Below are 19,032 nucleotides of genomic sequence, written 5' to 3'. Positions count from 1 at the left end.
TTCAGGTTTCGGTGCTCTCACATTTTGAATGACAATTACTCAGTCATGCAACACTGTACCTATATGAAATTTTTGTCCTTTTTTCACACAAATAGAGCTTTCATTTGGTGGTATTTAATCACAGCTGGGTTCTTTATTTTTTGCGCTATAAAAGAAAAAAAGACCGAAAATTCTGTAAAAAAATGCATTTTTCTTCGTTTCTGTTATAAAATTTTGCAAATTAGTAATTTTTCTTCATATATTTTGGCCAAAATTTATACCGCCACATATCTTTGGTAAAAATAACCCAAATCGGTGGATATTATTTGGTCTTTGTGAAAGTTATAGAGTCCAAAAGCTATGGTGCCAATATCTGAAAATTGATCACACCTGAATTACTGACGGCCTATCTATATTCTTGAGACCCTAACATGCCAGAAAAGTACAAATACCCCCCAAATGACCCCTTTTTGGAAAGAAGACATTCCAAGGTATTTAGAAAGATGCATGATGAGTTTTTTGAAGTTGTCATTTTTTCCCACAATTCTTTGCAAAATCAAGATTTTTTTTTCTTTTTTTTTTTCACAAAATTGTCATATCAGCAGGTTATTTCTCACACACAGCATATGCATACCACAAATTACACCCCAAAACACATTTTGCTATTACTCCTGAGTACGGCGATACCACATATGTGAGACTTTTACACAGCGTGGCCACATACAGAGGCCCAACATGCACGGAGCACCTTCAGACGTTCTGGAGTGCCCAGGCCAATTCTGACATTTCTCTCCTACATGTAAAAATCATCATTTATTTGCTAGAAAATTACATAGAACCCCAAAACATTATATATATGTTTTTTTTAGCAAAGACCCTAGAGAATACAATGGAGGTCGTTGCAACTTTTTATCTCGCACGGTATTTGCGCAGCAATTTCGCTTTTTTAAAAAAAAAAAAACAGTTTTGTGCTTTAAGCAAAAACAAAACAGTAAAGTTAGCCCAATGTTTTTGCATAATGTGAAAGATGAAGTTATGCTGAGTAAATAGATACCTAACATGTCACCCTTCAAAATTGCACACGCTCGTGGAATGGCGCCAAACTTCGCTACCTAAAAATCCCCATAGGCGACGCTTTAAAATGTTTTACTGGTTACATGTTTTGAATTACAGAGGAGGTCTAGAGCCAAAATTATTGCTCTCGCTCTACCGATCGCAGCGATACCTCACATGTGTGGTTTGAACACCATTTTCATATGTGGGCGGGACTTAAGCATGCGTTCGCTTCTGCATGCAAGCACACGGGGACACGGGGGAAAAAAAATTTTTTGTTTTTATTGTTCATTTTACTTTATTTATATTAGTTTGACGCTTTTGTCCAAAAAATAAATGTTTTGATCACTGTTATTCCTATTACAAGGAATGTAAACATCCTTGTAATAGGAATGTGGCATGCCAGGTCCTCTTTACAGTGAGATATGGGGTCAATAAGACCCCACATCTCACCTCTAGGCTGGGAAGCCTGAAATAAAAAAAAAAAAAGAAATCCTGGCTTCGATCGTAGCGGTGAGTCGGTAGAAGCACCTGAGGGTGGCGGGAAGGGGGGACGTCCCCTCTCACCTCCCTTAAGAACGATCAAGCAGTGATCATTCTTATGATGTAGGGAATCGCCGGCTGAAAAAGCTGATATCTGAATGATGCCTGTAGCTGCGGGCATCATTCAGATATCCCTGCACAAAGTCAAGGACGTCGTATGACGGCCGGTGGGCGGGAAGTGGTTAAAACGCATTTTTTTTTAACACAAAAGTTGTCCATTTATACAATATTTCATGTACATACCAAAAATGACACCCCAAAATAGATTCTCCTACTCCTCCTGAGTACAGCGATACCACATGTGTGAGACTTCCACAGCCTGGCCACATACAGAGGCCGAGTACAGCCGAGCATGGCTGAGCATGGCTGAGCATGGCTGGGTATGGCTGGGTATGGCAAAATATGGCTGAATATCACCGAGTATTGCAGAGTATGGCTGGGTATGGACGAGTATGGCTGGGTATGGCAGAGTATGGCTGGGTATTGAAGAGTATGGCTGGGTTTTGCAGAGTATGGCTGGGTATGGCAGAGTATGGCTGGGTATTGCAGAGTATGGCTGGGTTTTGCAGAGTGTGGCAGGGTATGGTAGAGTATGGCTGGGTATTGCAGAGTATAGCAGGGTATGGCAGATTATTGCGGGATATTGCAGGGTATTGCGGGGTATTGCAGAGTATTGCGGGGTATTGCAGAGTATTGCGGGGTATTGCAGAGTATTGCAGGGTATTGCAGAGTATTACAGGGTATTGCGGAGTATGGCTGGGTTTTGCAGAGTGTGGCAGGGTATGGTAGAGTATGGCTGGGTATTGCAGAGTATAGCAGGGTATGGCAGATTATTGCGGGGTATTGCAGGGTATTGCGGGGTATTGCAGAGTATTGCGGGGTATTGCAGAGTATTGCAGGGTATTGCAGAGTATTGCAGGGTATTGCGGAGTATTGCAGGGTATTGCAGGTATTGCAGGGCATTGCAGACTATTGCAGGGTATTGCAGGGTATTGCAGAGTATTGCGGGGTATTGCAGAGTATTGCGGAGTATTGTAGAGTAGTGCAGGGTATTGCAGAGTATTGCAGAGTATTGTGGGGTATTGCAGAGTATTGCAGAGTATTGCGGGGTATTGCAGAGTATTGCAGAGTATTGCGGGGTATTGCGAGGTATTGCGGAGTACTGCGGGGTATTGCAGAGTATTGCGGGGTATTGAAGGGTATTGCAGAGTATTGCAGAGTAATGCGGGGTATTGCAAGGTATTGCAGAGTATTGCAGGGTATTGCAGGGTATTGCGGGGTATTGCAGAGTATTGCAGGGTATTGCAGAGTATTGCAGAGGATTGCGGGGTATTGCAGAGTATTGCGGGGTATTGCAGAGTATTGTAGGGTATTGCAGGGTAATGCAGAGTATTGCAGAGTATTGCGGGGTATTGCGAGGTATTGCAGAGTATTGCAGGGTATTGCTGGGTATTGCGGAGTATTGTGGAGTATTGCAGGGTATTGCGGGGTATTGCGAGGTATTGCAGAGTATTGCGGGGTATTGCAGAGTATTGCAGGGTATTGCAGAGTATTGCAGAGTAATGTGGGGTATTGCGAGGTATTGCAGAGTATTGTAGGGTATTGCAGGGTATTGCAGGGTATTGCGGAGTATTGTGGAGTATTGCAGGGTATTGCAGAGTATTGCGGGGTATTGCAGAGTATTGCGGGGTATTGCAGAGTATTGCAGGGTATTGCAGGGTATTGCAGAGTATTGCAGAATAATGCGGGGTATTGCGAGGTATTGCAGAGTATTGTAGGGTATTGCAGGGTATTGCAGGGTATTGCGGAGTATTGTGGAGTATTGCAGGGTATTGCAGAGTATTGCGGGGTATTGCGAGGTATTGCAGAGTATTGCAGAGTATTACAGGGTTTTGCAGAGTATTGCAGAGTATTCCAGAGTATTGTGGGGTATTGCAGGGTATTGCAGGGTATTGCAGAGTATTGCGGGGAATTGCAGAGTAGTGCAGGGTAATGCTGAGCATGGAGGGATGGCTGAGCATGGATGGATGGATCCATGGATGGGACTGCACATGTCACTGAGCAGCGCTGTGGGCACTACACATCCAGCCCACAGCTCTGCTGCCATCCGATCCCTCCCCCTCTGTACCGATCGGTACAGAGAGGGGAGGAAGGAACCAGCATCATGACATGACGCCGGTTTGTTTACATGTGATTGCTCCGTCATTTGACGATCAGCGGCCGTTTACCACGATCCGTGATGCACCGGGTCCTCTGGACCCGGCGGTCACGGATGTTCCCGTGTGTGAGCCCCAGGGGGCGCACAGGAGCGGTTTTCTGGGATCACGTCATAGTACGTGCTCCCAGAGTGATCCAACCGCCCTGCAGCCGTCATTTGGCTATGGGCCGATTGGTAACTGGTTAAAATAAGTAATCACTTACATAAAAAGGAAACTTAACAGTGAGTGTAACTGACAGCGGGGTCATGCACAAGGAAACGCTAAAGAATCTAAACTTCCGGTTGCGGTCTAAATCTAGAGAGCAAGGAAAATAGATTACATTTTATATAATTATTATTATTATTATTATACAGGATTTATATAGCGCCAACAGTTTGCACGGCGCTTAACAAAATAAAGGCAGACATTACAGTTACATTACAATTTGGTACAAGAGGAATCAGAGGCCCTTGCTCGCTAGAGCTTACCATCTAGGAGGAAGGGTCAATTGATACCAAAGGTAATAGCTGTGGGGGATGAGCTGATGGAGAAAGTAAAACAGTGTATTAGTTAGAAGCAGGATAAGCTTCTTTAAAGAGAAGGGTTTTCAGGGATCGTCTAAAGATGGATAGATTAGGGGACAGTTGGACAAATTGCAGTAGGGAGTTCCAAAGGGGCTTGGTATTTTGAGACTAGGCTAGTGATGTAGCTGGGGGCAGAGTTGTGGACGGCTTTGTAAATTATCGTTAGTACTTTGAATTTTATTTTGTTGGGTGAGTGGAAGCCAGTGCAGGGATTGGCAGAGAGGGATGGAGGACACTGAACATTCATTATGGACTGAAGGGGGGATAGTGTATGTAAAGGTAGTTCAATGAGGAGTGAATTGCAGTAGCCGAGGCGAAAGATGACTAGGGAGTGAATTGGTGGTGTCATTAGTTAAAAAGGGGTGTATTCTAGAGATGTTGTGGAGGCTAAGGCGGCATGATTTGGACAGGGATTTGATGTGGGCCTGAAAGGATAGTTCAGAGTCTAGGGTTACCGCTAGCACCCTGGTATGTTGGGACGGACTGATAGTTGTGCCATTAATCTTGACAGAGAAATCAGGGGAAGGGGCCACGTGGGAGATGAAATATTATGAGCTTGGTTTTAGATTCAGTTTGAGGAAGTGGTGTGACATCCAGCTCTGATATGTCTGTCAGTAAATAAGTGATCTGTGAGGAGACTGATGGGGTGAGCTGAGGGGTAGAGAGATAGGTTTGGGTGTCATCGGCATTTAAATGGTAGTGGAAGCCATGGGAGGCTATCAGCTGACCCAGGGAGGATGTGTATATCGAGAATAGTAGAGGTCCAAGGACAGAACCTTGGGGGACCCCAACGGTAAGAGGTGTTGAAGAGGGGGAAGTAGAGTTGTAAGTGACACTGAGGGTGCAGGTAAGATAGGTAAGATTCGAACCAACGGAGCGCACAGCCATGGATACCAAACAAATTGACTTTTTTGAGGAGGAGGGGGTGATCAACTGTATCAAAGGCAGCGGAGAGGTCCAAGTGTAAGCGTAGGGAATAACGACCATTGGTTTTAGCTGTTAGTAAGTCATTTGTGATTTTTAGGAGAGCAGTTTCTGTGGAGTGCTGTGGATGAAATCCAGACTGAAGGGAATCAAGAAGGTTATTCTCAATGAGGTGGTCACTCAGTCGATTGTAGACTAAACGTTCAAGGAGTTTGGAGGCAAAAGGGAATAAGGAGATGGTTATTAAGGGGTGGGATCCAGTGAGGCCTTTTTTGGTATGGGAGTGACTAGTGCATTTTTCAGGGGGTTGGGGAAGATGCCAGTAGAGAGGGAGAGGTTGAAGATATAAGTTAAAGCGTGTAGGATAGAGTCAGAGGGTGACTGTAGTATTTGAGAAGGAACGGGGTCCAGCGGGCAGGAGGTTAGGTGGGTATTAGAAAAAAGTTTGTTGACTTCCTCTGTAGTAGTTGAGTTAAACAAGAGTTTTGATTGTACAGGAGGACAAAGAGTGTAAAGTGAGGGAGATATCTGTAGAGTGGAGAAGATCTCGAGAAGAATTGTCTCAATGTTATTTTTGAAGTGATTAGCAATCTCCTGGGCATTGAGTAAGTTAGTGGGTGGTAGTAATGGCGGACGAAGTAGAGCATTAAAGGTAGAAAGGAGATGACGGGGACTGTGTGAGAAGGTGTTAATGAGAGTGATAAAGTAAGTCTGTTTGGCAGCGTGGAGACAGGAATGGTATTTTTGGAGGGCAGATTTATATTGGCTGAAATTTTTCTGTGTCTTATGCCACAGATGCTCAAGAGCACGGCTCTGTTTTTTGAGGCTTTTGTTAATGTCTGTCTGCCAGTGTTGTAGCGGTCGGGGCCTGATTCTGTGAGTAGTGAGGGGGGCCAAGGTATCCAGGGTGGATGACAGTGAACTGTTGTAGATAGAAGTGGTGAGGTTGGGGCAAGAAACGTATGAGATTTTGGCATAGAGACAACCTGTAGCAGAAAAAAGAAGAGAAGGGTTAAGATGGTGAAGGTTTCTACAGCAATTGTTTGGTAGTTGGAAGGAAAGGAGGAGGAAGACAAGGAGAGATTGAAACTAATAAGATGGTGATCAGAGAGAGGAAAGGGAATGTTGGAGAGGTTGCGTGGAGTGCATAGGTAGCAGAATATGAGGTCAAGGTAGTTGCCAACAGAGTGAGTAGAAGTGTTTGCCTGTTGTTTCAGGTCAAAAGAGGAGGTTAGGTTCAGAAATTTAGAAGTAGCGTGAGTGTTAAGATTAACAGGGATGTTGAAGTCACCAAGAATGATTGTTGGGATTTCAGAAGAGAGAAAGTAGGGTAGCCAGGCAGAGAAGTCGTCAAGAAAGCTTGATACCGTCCCAGGAGGCCGATAGATCACAGCAATTCTCAACGAAATTGGAGAAAATAGACGAATACAGTGAGCTTCAAATGAGGAGAGGGACAGAGAGGGGGGTGGGTAAAGAACCTGAAAAGTGCTTTGAGGGGATAGGAGGATTCCAACACCACTTCCTTTCCATCCACTAGGCCTGGGAGAGTGAGTCCACAGGAGGTCACTATAGAAGAGGGCAGCAGGAGAAGGAAAGTCAGATTCTTGAAGCCATGTCTCCGTAATTGCAAGTAGGTTAAAGGAGTTTGTGAAAAAATAGGTCATGGTCGGTGGTAAGTTTGTTGCAAACAGAGCGGGCATTCCAAACGGCACAGGAAAAGGGGAGGATGGTTCTAGGCAGAAGAGGAATAGAAGTTTGATTGTGTAGATTGCAGCTGCTGGCAGAGGATAGGGGGTGCTGGGTATGTTGGCATGTTGGTATGTTGTAAATTATGGAGGTCCAGTTTTTGGAGAAATATCTCCAGACATTAGGAGAAGCAGAAGGGTGAGAGAGGTGATATGGGAGTATGAGTTATGTGGGGGGACACTTCTCAGTGTCCTGGAGGTTCTATTGGTATGTGGGTTCAAAATTAGCAGGAGCTGATGAGAGCAGTAATACGGTAAAGACAGGAGTGAGGGTGATATATATAAGCTGTGGGGTGGAGACTAGATAATCCCAGGGATCTGCATCTCACACCTAGGTACTGGAAGGACTCAACAACCCTAATTTACTATGCTCACTCTGGGATTGGGTGGTTGATCAAGTCTAATGGTAGTTAAAGTAATATTAAAGGCTCATTTTTTATTTTTTTTAATAACAAACATGTTATACTTACCTGCTCTGTGCAATGGTTTTGCACAGAGCAGCCCCGATCCTCTTCTTTTTGGGTCCCTCGCTAGCGCTCCTGGCTCCTCCAACCCGTCCCCTGACGAGTGCCCCCAATAGCAAGCCAATAGCAAGCCTCCCAACATTGTCACTCTCACACAGAGCGTGGTTCGGCCCCCCCCCCACTCTCCCCTCATTGGTTCACTGGCTGTGATTGACAGCAGCAGAAGCCACTGGCTCCTGCTGCTTTGTTGTGAGCCAATGACGAGAGAAAGAACGAGGAGAGCCGCTGCTCTCTTGCACATCACTGGATTGAGATGGGGCTCAGGTATGTATAAGAGAGGGGGCTGGGCTTGGGGGGGATGCTGCACCCAGAAGGTTTTTTACCTTAATGCATAGAATGCACTACATTCATTAAAGTATAACGAAAGGCATAATTTTTTTTTTAGTTTAGGAGTGGAGAGGAATTGTCCATTTTTATTGCTGCCTGTGCCCTGTTAGGAAGATTCACCCTCTCTATGTGTGCTGTTTACCATTATGATTGAAATTTTCCAATGGGGAAACTAGTTCCAGTAAACTGGGGGTCCCCAAGGAATTAATTTAATTTGTAGGGATTTTCTCTCACTTCCTGTTAAACCATGGGACAGGAAATGAAGAGAAATCTCCCCAATGGGACACAAATGGCGAAAAAAAAAAAAAAACAAACCCTTCCTTACTTTGTCCAAACTGAAAAAAAAAAGTTTTTCCTATAGTTCTACTTTAAGCTCTGGAGCACATTTCTTTTCAAGCTAAGCAGTCTGTTTGCCTTTAGTAAATTAGCCCCTTAGAGCTTCAGCAAACAAAGTACCATCTAATGAGGGTTTAGATCAGGGGGTCTTTAACCACTTCCATACAGGGCATTTTCACCCCCTTCCTGCCCAAGCCAATTTTCAGCTTTCAGTGCTGTCACATTTTGAATAACAATTGCGCGGTCATACAACACTGTACCCAAATGAAATTTTTATCATTTTTTCCCCGCTAATAGAGCTTTCTTTTGGTGGTATTTGATCACCCCTGCGTTTTTTATTTCTTGCGCTATAAACAAAATAAGAGTGACAAGTTTGAAAAAAACACAATATTTTTTACTTTTTGCTATAATAAATATGCAATTTTTTTTTTTTAAACAAATTTTTACCTCAGTTTAGGCCGATACGTATTCTTCTACATATTTTTGGTAAAAAATATTGCAATAAGCGTATATTTATTGGTTTGCTCAAAAGTTAGAGCGTCTACAAAATAAGGGGATAGATTTATAGCATTTTTATTATTTTTTTTTTTTTTTTACTAGTAATGGCGGCGATCTGCAATTTTTATCGTGACTGCGATATTGCGGCGGACACATCAGACAATTTTGACACATTTTTGGGACCATTCACATTTATACAGCGATCCGTGCTATAAAAATGCATTGATTACTGTATAAATGTGACTGGCAATGAAGGGGTTAACCAGGAGGGGGTGCTGTAGGGTTAAATGTGTTCCTAAGGAGTGATTCTAACTGTGGGGGGAGGGGATTCACAAGGGGAGGAGACCGATCGGTGTTCCTCTGTACAAGGAACACACCATCGGTCTCCTCCCATCTGACAGGACGTGAATCTGTGTGTTTACATACACAGATCCACGGTCCTGCTCGGTTACCGGGCAATCGCGTGTGCCCGGCAGACATTGCGGCCGCCGGGCAGGCGCACCGGGACCCGAGTGACATGTGCGCCCCCTAGGGATCCTGGAAGGCAGCGCAATCATATGACGGCGGCCCAGGATAACAGCTGCACCGTCCCGCTGTCATATGATGGTGGGCGGGCAGCAAGTGGTTAAACTATGGCCTTCCAGTTGTTCAGGAACTACAATTCCCATCATGCCTAGTCATTTCTGTGAATGTCAGAGTCTTCCAATGCCTCATGGGACATGTAGTTCCGCAACAGCTGGAGGGCCGTAGTTTGAAGATCCCTGGTTTAGATCAACTTTAACTTTAAATATTATGTACTAACTTTTCTTTTTTGATCTCTGCTACAAACTAATCTGATCTAGGCATGTAGCAGATTAAACATTATAGGAGTGCCCCTTAAATGATCATGTTTTTTTTTCTAGCAGTAATCAAACTAATGTAACAGCATTGCTGTGTCTTTAAATTTCTTCACCGGCTGCTTGTCATTAAGTGTTGTAAACTGGATGTTAGCTTCTCATTAAAGTACACTAAATTCTAGTTATTTTTAATTAATATAGATTCTTGTGGTTGGAACCTGGTTTCTGTTTTCATAGAGTGGCCAAGAGCAGAGCTGCAGTTCTCAGATTACTTACAACCCAACATGCATCTGAGCAATTTAAAAAAAAAAAAAACATGTTCCTCAGTTCAAACATAAACTAATATCCAGGCTTCTCACAGTGAAAGGCTCAGCCTCTGTCAAAACCCGTTTTATTTCTCAGCCTGTCTTTCCTCGTGGTAAATGAGGGTTTTCATCATAATAGAATTGTCGTTCTTTCATTTAGTTTTTGATGTTAGCTTTTGACCCTTGCTGACCCTTTCTGTTGATGTGTAAGTGCTGGCTCGGTATTACCTGTACACAAGACATATAAAGCGGTTTGCCAATATTGGTGAGACATACATTTATCCGAGCCTAGAGCAAAGCATTTGACATTAGACTTTCATGATCTGATCTTTCACCATCCACACTCATAGTTCTAACTTGGAACAGCATTTTCCACATCGCTTTGAAAGCGTTTATAAATGCAGCTTATTCCCAGCTTTAGATGGCAAATCTGAAGATTAGCCAGCTGTGTCTGACAAATTTAAAACATTGCAATTTATGGTAGTTTTGCTTTATGTATGCATTCCCTGTGAACTACTGAGGGAGCACGTCTGGAGCCAAACAGGTTAGCAAAGTACTGTTTTGAAGCTATGTTTTATTGATAAAGTAAATACAAATTACAAAAAAGTAATGCACACCCTTGCTGATCAAACCATTGCTGATATACAGTGTATTTTTAAGCTTGATTCTCAGAATAGCCTGAATATTTTGTTTTGCTTTAGTCATTTTTGTAAAAACCTTAACCAACCATCAGTCCACTTCAGCCTGTGGGGAAGCTAAAGTGGAGTGGGCCACTATTATAAGTCAAATGTTGAACCTCAACATCCTTGCAGACAATGCAATCACTTCAGGGGTTCTGTAGACAAGGGTCTGAACCTCTGTCAGATTTGCTTTTGTTGTTTTTAACTCTTCTGGGGTCTCTTCACTTCCAATGTGATCATGAGGGAAATCTCTCCAAAGGGGTTAGAGACAATAACAAAATCCCCGGACAAGACTTAGAACCTCTCTCTGTATAATTTTTTATCTGTCTGTGTCTCTGTTGAGCAGATTTCCCTCACTACCTGTTTTAGTGAATACAGAGGAATTAAGGAAATTATCCCCAAATAGGTCATTGAGGTGGTTAAATTCAGACTTCTTTTCCTTTATATGATGAGAAGAAAGAAATGGTTGGAAGAGACTACAAATGCTTACATTTTCATTAGGTATTATTTTACAAATCTTCATATATATAATTTGGCATGTTTGCTATGCACCATTATAGATTGGATCAATAATTTGTCGCACTATACTAACCCAACTATTGAGTCTTAGAGGTACAACCATGGTCCATTGTGGATCTTTTTCATACTCCTTTCCGAACTTTCCTGTGCATATTAAAAAATAACTTTTACGTGATACTTTAATAGCGTGGAGAGGAGTGGGGAAATTATTGAAGATCCTAGGCCTGTTGATGCCACCTATGTCACTGACTTTTTCTTTGGCGAGGCAAACCCATGCTTTTCATATTTGGAAAACAGGTGATATAGTGAATCTATGGGACATTGGGGTTGATTTACTAAAGGCAAATCCACTTTGCACTACAAGTGCACAGCAAGTGCACTTGGAAGTGCAGTCGCTGTAGATCTGAGGGGAAGATCTGAAATAAGGGGAAGCTCTGCTGATTTTATTATCCAATCATGTACAAGCATTTTCCTTGCATGTCCCCTTCAGATCTGCAGCGACTGAAGTTTCAAATGAACTTCCAAGTGCACTTGTAGTGCAAAGTGGATTTGCCATTAATAAATAAACCCCATTGCATGTCCTGATGATTCCGTTAGAATTTTCTATAATTTGTCAGCAGTATAGTATTTCAAAGCTTTGTTTTTTTTTACAATATGCACAATTTAGGAATTTCCTTATTTATGTTTTGAGAAATTCATTTTTTAAAACTCCATTCAAATATTTTACATCTATTGGATAAGCCATCTAAAAAGCATTGACTATCCAGAGTCTGTAATTTTTTGAGAGAAGAAATAGGTTCAGATCCTCCATTAAATGCAGGATACATAAATGATCTGTGTTTTTGAGTTTATCTTTAGAGGAAGATTGGTCCCATATCCAATATGTTTGGAATTATACTACTAAATAAATAATAAGTTCAAGTTTGAGAGAGATCAATTTTCAGATTCTTCATAAAGCATACCAATCATTTCATTTTGTTCATAAATCACTATCCTCGTTGTGGTAATCTATTTGTCCGAAATGTCATCTTGATAAAAAAAATTGTATTAATTTATGGTCGTATCCTAATAATAAAGACATTCTGTCAAAAGGTTATACACTTTATGAATACTATATCAGGATCCTTACGGTTGTTGTGCCCATCTATGTGCCTACTAAGCCATCCTTTAAAAGTGAATGAGAGGCCACAGGTAGTACTTGAGAAACTATTTGTTGGTTGGGAGCAAAAAAAATTAAATTGACTCAATGAATCCAGCTTAACTCTCCTACTCTAGAGAATCTTAAGGTGACTGTATTTATATTATGCATGATGGAAAACTTGGATACCCAGAGAAATAAGGAAATATGCATAAATAAATTAGTTGATACCTGGGTCTAACTATATGACTAAGGAGTTGCTTCAGGAAATATTGACCACTTTCCAACATGGTACAATACGGAAAAGCTAAGGGGTAAGTTGGGAAGGCTTGAAATATAGGGGTTTATTTACTAAAGGCAAATCCACTTTGCACTACAAGTGCACTGCAAGTGCACTTGGAAGTGCAATCACTGTAGATTTGAGGGGGACATGCAAGAAAATAAAAAACTATAACAAGGAAAGGGGCGCCTCTAAATATATATCACAAACAAATTTTATTAAAAACAGCAATATCCACTCACATGAGGGTAGAAGACAGGAGAAGGGGGGGACGTCACTGCGACAGTAGAGCCGCGCTGCCGCTCACCGAGTGCCTCTGCGCTGTAACACGGCTGTTCCAAGCCTCGCTCTGGTCTCTCACACGGCCGGCCGTGTTACAGCGCAGAGGCGCTCCATTAACAGCGGTGAGCGGCAGCGCGGCTCTACGGTCGCAGTGACGTCCCCCCCTTCTCCTGTCCTCTTATCTGGAACCCTTATCCTGATATCCAGGAAATTGCCAGGATAAACACAGGATATGTGTTGGACTGAATACTACTAAAGTCTGCATCTGGCTGCACCAGCTATTTCCCATCTCTGGATCTCACATCCCCTGCAGGAACCGCTGCGACTTGTAGTTCTACTGCTCAGCCAACTGACCTGAACGCAACTTCTTCTACCCTCATGTGAGTGGATATTGCTGTTTTTAATAAAATTTGTTTGTAATATATATTCAGAGGCGCCCCTTTCCTTGTTATTGTTCTAGCTTGCTCCCGCTTTTGGCTCCATCGGTGGCCGCCCTGACTGACCTACATTTATGTCCTCCTAACACATATGCATGAACATTTGCATGCATTTCTCTCATTTATTTTAAGCTTCTGGACTAATTGGTTTTGTTGAAGGTAATTGTGCTTTGCGCCTTTTTACTTGTTTTAAGAAAATAAAAAACAGCATTTTTGCTTGTACATGATTAGATGATAAAATCAGCAGAGCTTCCCCTCATTTCAGATTTTCCCCTCAGATCTACAGCGACTGCACTTCCAAGTGCACTTGTAGTGCAAAGTGGATTTGCCTTTAGTAAATCAACCCCATAGTGTAGTAGTTTAGTTTTTATAGTGTCTTTAACTTAACTTGGTGAGCTTCCTATTATTACCCTTTGATAATCACATCCTGAGTATGTACTAAGATAATGGTGATTCTTATCTAGTTTTTACAATCTTATATAAGATAAGAAATCAGAAATACAGGTATGTTTTGTATTTTTTCTTTTTTTTTGTTAGTTTGTTTTGTTGGCTTGTTTGTTTTATTAATATGATATTAAGATATTTAGTTAAGGTGTCTTCTTGAAATATATTGTCTTTTTGAAATATATTTTTAGATGGAACTAGTACGTTAGACAACACAATTCATGAAATTGTATTGAAATGATTATCTACATGTTTTGTTATTAAAAAAAAAGACAATTAAATATATACCAACCCTAGCTAACCCTCCTGTACTCTACCCAAAACGAAAAAAAAGGGTTGGGCTTTAACAACAAAGATAAATAAAGATGTAGGGGTTGATTTAGTTAAGTTGGAGAGTGCAAAATCTGGTGTAGTTTTGCATAGAAACCAATCAGCTTCCGGGTTTTTTGTCAAAGCTTAGTTAAACAAGTTGAAGTTAGAAGTTGATTGGCTACTATGCATAGCTGCAATAGGTTTTGCACGCTCCAGGTTTAGTAAATCAACCCGTAGTGTTCAAAGAATAGGTGCAACCATCTGCTTCTGCTCTGATTGGCAACAATAAAGTGAAATTGGCTGACAAGAAACATTATAGTGAACTGTTGAGCAATAACAAGACAATAACACAATCATAAAGGGGATATACAGTAATATGATATGTTAATAATATCGTCTTATAATATAATATGTACGTAATATCAGCTTAATGTAAAAAATCTTATGGATGTGTGCTAATCTTTAAAAAAATGAAAAACTATGTATAATGTGTAATTAAGAGGTATGTGCAACCAAAACAAGGAGAATGGAAGGGTTAAAGCTCAAAAAAATTTTTTTGCTGTCTGTGTCCTAGTGGGGAGATTTGTCTTCAGTTCCTTTTACACAGATGCAATCAAAATTGAAGGTAAATCTCTACAAAGGGAAACTCCTCTAATTTGACAGGTGCAGGTGTCTCCATTGGAAGATCTATCCTCACCGTTTGTTTTGGCGACAACAGTGAAATTTTGGATTTTCACAATTTCCATCACAATTGCCCTCAGGAAAAATGTAGAGAGTGGCTGCCCCTTACAGAGACATTGACAACACCCAAAACTCGACAGGGGTTATAACACCTCACTACTTTTTCCAAATATAAACAAAAACATTTTAACTATACATACATTTTAAACATATGCAAGGGGACAAATAATAGTTTATACATTATACATTGTATATTATGGTCATTACTTGCACAAGCTCTGCTTTCTGTTTTGAGGTGCTGCACAATGGTTGTGCTTTACTATTACTTCTCACTGTTTCACCATAATCTACCTGTAATCTTTTTAAATCTTGTTTCACAGTAATCTACCCTGTCTCAAGTTGTTAATATATACATTTCCACATTAAATACAATAAAAAAATTCATTTTGGCATCATTCTTCTGGAGCTTCTGGATCAGAGCAGTTTGCTGTACCTTAACCCAAGGCTGAAATAAATATATACCATTGCAGTACATGTGTTTTTTTTTTTTTTTAGTGAGAGTAAACTCCCTTGGTTGATTTTGACCTATAGCTAAGGCTATAATAATCATGCACCGTTTAGGAGATATGAATTGGCGAAGCCACTGGTGACATCACCGGCACATGCACTCTGAAGGAACAGCATGCACGTGCCGTTCCTTCAGAGTCCTGTGCCGTGAACAGCGGCTCCCATGCACATGTGCTCGTCCAATCAAAGGGTTGGAGCCCGCCAACCTGGAAAGAAGACCTGGTAAAGATGGAAGCCCTGTCAGCGGTGACAGCGCACCACGGGAGGACTTAATTTTAAAGTAAGGTTGGCAGTGCCTGATGAGGTAGTGTTGGGATCAGTGACCACAGAGAAGAAGTGCTGGGAAAGTGTGAGCTGTGTCACCCTATCTTCAAGTATAGTGGCTGCGAGTCCCTGCCTGTAATGGGCCTTTGCTACCAATTTGCAACAAGGTGTCATTGCTGGGTTCTGCAAGCAAGTGAGTGCTGGAGGAAGAAGTGGAGTCTATATAGGACTGTTTATAGGAAGAGTTGTTCCTAAAGTTGTTCTGAAGTCAAGTGGGCATCTCAAAATTTCCAGTCCCTATTCAAGTTTACATCCCTTAATAAAAAAAAAAAAAAAAAACAAGTCACAGACTGTTCTGGAAATTCGGTGGAAATTTGGTGCGCCTGGCTGTGGAGTGTGGGGATCCCATTCTACTTGCAGATCCTTAGGGGGTGCGTTACATGTATATCCTCTGAGGTTAGTCAGTTCACTGAGTATATACTGTATAAGGTTTTATAACCACTTTAATCTACATTTATAAGCACTTTTATGAATGAAACAAAACAGCTTTATGTGTTCTGAAAAAAAGTATTTTCAATATTGTTTATGAACAAAGTCATTAGTTGTAAGGACTATATATTTCCTCAATTCAGAATATTATATACACACTCATGCACATTTAGTAAATCATTGTTAAATAGGTTTGACATGCTGTAAAAACAATTCAGAATTACATGTTCCATTTTGTCAGAGGAAATTCTAGTTAGGTTTCATTTGTCTGATTAGATTGTAAACTGAGAGTCATAAAACTGGAAGCTGGTCTACTGCCAGGTTTATAGGAACAGATCATATTAACGGGACTGAAGATGTAAACAAATCAGCATGAGAACAATTCCCCTTATTATAACTTGAGATGAGCAAGCATTATTCATTCAGTGATGTGACTTGATCTGCGCTGATGACTAGAATCAGTGAATGATTCATAACTTGGATTAAAAAATTGTAAATCGTGCTTGCCTTAATGAAAAATCTGAATGGGAATTCATATAGGATAATAAATATTTTAATTGTTTATGTTTAATACAACATGGTGAAATTACACCAGCTAAATGTTTAGGGTCAATACTCTTAAAGCTTTAAATTATAGCTAAAGCTATTTTTGGATGGAACAGGGACAGATTAAAGCGGGCCTGAAGTCAAAAAGTGATGAATCGCCAGGAGACATTTAGGAATGGTAAAGAGTGCTATGCTTTAAAATGTACCCGTTGTCTTGAATTCCTCTTGAAAAATAACAGTGCAGTTTCTGGTATGTGAAGGTGTCTAGGAACTCTTGTTCATACTTGAATATCAGCAGTGCGAGAACTAAGGCACTTTTTCTTCTGACTGCTAGTCTTAGGAGATTTGGAGTGAGATTTGGTGATGTTGCTAATGTGCTGCTCTCTACTCTCCTTGCTCTGATATGAGAAAGTAAAGCCCTGTGATTCAACCAAGATGGCCACCTCCACATATTGATACAATGCAGAACAGGGGAAAAATAAGTTTCAGGAGGACCACAGACAATATTGGTGACTATTCCATTGCCCTTTGCCTCCCTATTTTTGGAAACATCTTCCAGACTTCAGTTCCTCATTAAACCTATGTCAGGTTTTTGTTGGTGTCTGAGGTCCTGTTCAGGAAACTCACTCTTTATATTTGATATCTGTCCTTTTTTACCAGGTCCAGAAGAAGTGAAGGAACATCTAAAATTTTGAGTTGTTACCAGAACAGGAATAGAGATGAAATCTTTCAGTATAAGCTTCTGGTCTATTACCAACTGTCTAAGAGAACATTTCCTTTAGTTTGGGAAGATTTCTATAAACTTCCTGTTGGGTCTAGGACATAGATGACAAAAAGATCCTGGCAGGGGTTGAACCACCTCTAACATCCAAAAGATGTAAAAAAAGCTTTAGCTTTAGGTATAGTTGAATGATTTTGCATAATTTTAGCTTTATGCTTTGTAATGTATGCAAGTATTCTTAGGTGGAGTTATAACACACAAATAAAGAAATTCAAGGCTGGAAAATTAGTGACCAGGGCTAGGCCACGGCAGAGGCAGAAGAAGCACTCGCTTTGGGTGCCATACTGTGGGACTATGGTTGTGGCAGTAGCCTCTCTTGCCTCTGCAATGCACCCCATCTCCTGCACTTTGCAGGACTTAGGTGCCAAATTGATGGCACAGTCTTTCAGATTACACAGGGAGATCAGGGCTTTACCTGTGTAACCAATATTTGCACCCCACAGTGAGTGATCGGTACCGAGCAATTTTCCCTGCTGTGCTATTGTGTTCTGACAGGGGGACATATGTGGCATTGCCCTAAAGCTCTTTGGTTTTATATTTCTATATACAATAAGATTAGGTCAGTTCTGAAGTGCAATTTAAATTGGAACCTCTGGAAAGCCTTGCTACATAGGCCAATCCCTGACCTCTCCTGATGGAAAAAAGAAACAAATTAACTTTATATTATCTGCAGCTAGGCAAATGCTGGCAAAATCACGGGAGAAACCAGAGAGTGATAGGCACTATGGTACATGAGAAACTCACTCAATTCTTATTCATACCCACCTTAAATGTTTTAAAACATTGCCCCCAAGGCTAGAATATAACTACCATGGATTCTGTTATGGGTGAGGTTAAGCCTGAGGCACATAACGGGTAGACATCTTGTATGAGTGTTGTGTTTATACACAGAATATGGCATAGCAATGGTACTACTCTTACAATTCTTACTTATGTTGAATAATGGGTATTACTTTATTGCTTCCGTATGCACTTCCAAGCGTAGAGAGATCTGAGTGGTATAAATGCCTTAAGGCTGTAAAAATGCCCTTCTTATTCTGAATGTCTTACTGATCTTTGGTTATTTAGCCTACCAATTGTTTTGTATAGTGCTAGCTACTCTGTGTATTTGTACTAAAGAAATGTATGACTGTTAAAGTACATTGTGATTTGATTTGTGCTTTGTTTTTCTTTACTTTTTTTTGTAAAATGTCAAAACTTTGAATAAAAACTTATTTGGAAAAAAAAAGAATATAACTACTATATTAACTTTTTCTTCTTTCACTTTGAAACCGCTCTCCATAAAAATCAATGTCACCATGCATCCAGTCAGGCCCCATGGTCTCCCTGTTTCCCTTCATTCTTCCCTCCCCCTTCATCACCTTTCCTTTTCCTCCCTACATTCCCTTCCACCCCGCCTCTTTTTCTTTTTCTATGACCTCTAGCATATTGTACAACCTGGTTTTATTTATTTTCTATTTTTTACAGGTTAGGTAATTTTATTTACATAGCATACATAAATTAAGAACATATCTTGCTCAGAAATTCAGCATCCACCATTTACCATCTAGATGCAAAATCCATGAACAATGTTGTGAGTTTACAAATTAGTCAATGTCATCATCATCAAAAAGGTCTCCGAAATTGTTGAAGAAGTCTAGATGCACAGCTTTCTCATTGGCTGCCAGTTCCATTAGAAGTCCTGTACTTCCCCCAGCCTGATCCAGGTCCACATAGGGCCCGGCTCCCTCCGGGAACATCTCATCTACAGCCGGCTTCAT

General features: G+C 41.0%; 1 pseudogene; it reads right to left on the bottom strand.

Annotated features, from left to right (window-relative positions):
* Nucleotides 1–18,557: 18,557 nt before the first annotated feature.
* On the bottom strand, nucleotides 18,558–19,032 carry LOC141141458 (COP9 signalosome complex subunit 9 pseudogene; annotated as a pseudogene).

The sequence above is a fragment of the Aquarana catesbeiana genome, linkage group LG04 (genome assembly GCF_042186555.1).
Source record: "Aquarana catesbeiana isolate 2022-GZ linkage group LG04, ASM4218655v1, whole genome shotgun sequence".
In the NCBI taxonomy this organism is placed as follows: domain Eukaryota; kingdom Metazoa; phylum Chordata; class Amphibia; order Anura; family Ranidae; genus Aquarana; species Aquarana catesbeiana.
Note: the sequence above shows the minus strand (reverse complement) of the source record. Positions and strands in the feature narration are given on the sequence as shown.